This window comes from Anneissia japonica, unplaced genomic scaffold (genome assembly GCF_011630105.1).
Source record: "Anneissia japonica isolate Jap-2015-1 unplaced genomic scaffold, ASM1163010v1 scaffold1467_len401143_cov160, whole genome shotgun sequence".
NCBI classification, from domain to species: domain Eukaryota; kingdom Metazoa; phylum Echinodermata; class Crinoidea; order Comatulida; family Comatulidae; genus Anneissia; species Anneissia japonica.
This window is the reverse complement of record NW_022758991.1, coordinates 68,429-70,081: the sequence shown is the minus strand read 5'-3', so window position 1 is coordinate 70,081 and position 1,653 is coordinate 68,429. Positions and strand designations below refer to the sequence as shown.

The window sequence follows — 1,653 nt, the reverse complement described above, 5'->3', positions numbered from 1 at the left end:
CGCAGTCGGTGTATTTCATCTTTATTCTGTGGTGCTTTCATCTGAAGTACAGCATCAATTTTGGTTGGGTCTGGTTTTAAACGAGCTTTGGATACAATGTGGCCTAAAAAGGGTACCTCATCTACTCCAAACTTTGACTTTGCTTTGTTGAGGATGATTCCTGTTTCTTTGCATCGTTTCAGGAACGCTTCCACTCGACAGTTGTGCTCTTCTGCATCTCTACCCCAAATGATGATGTCATCAGCAATACAGTGAACACCTTCCAAACCATCAAGCGCTTGCTGAAGTTTTTTTTGAAAGATTTCACTGCTGACTTTTAGGCCAAAAGGGAGTCTTTTCCAGACATATCGCCCCCACGGTGTAGCCATGGTCGTGAGTCTACTCGATGCATCGTCTAATTCGCAATGTAGGTAGCCATCCTTTAGATCACATATTGAGAAATACTGTGCCTTGTTAAGATTTGGCAATTTGTCTGAGAGTACCGGCAGTGGATGGTGTTCTCGTCGTAGGTATCGGTTGAGGTTACCTGGGTCAATACATAATCTAATGCCTCCAGATTTCTTCCTCGCCACTGACATTTGGCTGACCCAGTCTGTTGGTTCATCAATCTTGCTCAATACGTTTTGCTGAACCAGTGTGTCAATCTTCATTTTTACCGCAGGTTTCAGAGCCTCTGGAACTCCTCTCGCTGGCCTTATAATTGGCATAGCATATTCGCTTATAGTAATGTGAACTTTATCTCCTAGTAGAACTCCAGTCTTTGTGTCATCGAAAACTTCTTCATATTCCTTGATGTAGTTGGGTAAATGTGAATTGACAGAGTTGACTTGCATGAAGTTATCCTAATTGACAGTAATTAAGCCCATCGCTTCAGCTGCAGTTCGACCTAGGATGGGAGTTAAGTCTTCTACCACAACGCAGTGTACTTTGTATTTTTTGCTGGTAGATGGTTTCTCATCTTGACAGTTGTCCGGCCCAATGCATTCATTCCGGCATTGTTCCACATCCTCAGTTTGATCTCTTCTTTGTCAATGTTGGTGGCGTATTTCTGAGGAACCAAGTTTACTGTGGCCCCACTGTCAATTTGGAACTTCACAGGTTTGCTATCAATCTCCATGTTGCAGTATATATTGGTTTACCTCGGTGACGGCTTACAGCATTGACTTCAGATATGTGACTTATGCTCTCTGCATCTGAGGAAGAGGTATATTCACGTTCAACTACATGCACTTTTCTTTTGCATACACTGGAACCTTTAAAGTGGTTTTGTCGTCCGCAGTCACCGCAGGTCCTTCCCCATGCGGGACATTCTTCCTTCCGGAAAGGATGGTCTTTTCTGCAGAATTTGCAAAGTCTTGTAAAACTTCTTGGCGTTGAGGCTGCATCATGGTGGATTTGTTTCTTTGATCTTTGCTGTTTAGGTTGGTATATTTTGTTGACTATAGCATCTTTATCTCTAATTGCTTTCATCTGTACTGTTGCATTTTCAATAGCTTTACAAATTTCTATAGCTCGAGGTAGAGTGAGATCATGAGTGGAAGCCATCTTTTCTCTCATTTTATCATCTGTTACACCCATCAGTAGTCGGTCCATAAGCAATTTGTCCTTCATGCATGCACAAAATCCACAGGTCTTTGACATATTTCTTAGGGT

General features: G+C 42.3%; 1 pseudogene; it reads left to right on the top strand.

Annotated features, from left to right (window-relative positions):
* The window catches only part of LOC117125458, a 6,267-nt pseudogene that overhangs the window by 3,398 nt on the left and 1,216 nt on the right, over positions 1-1,653 (top strand).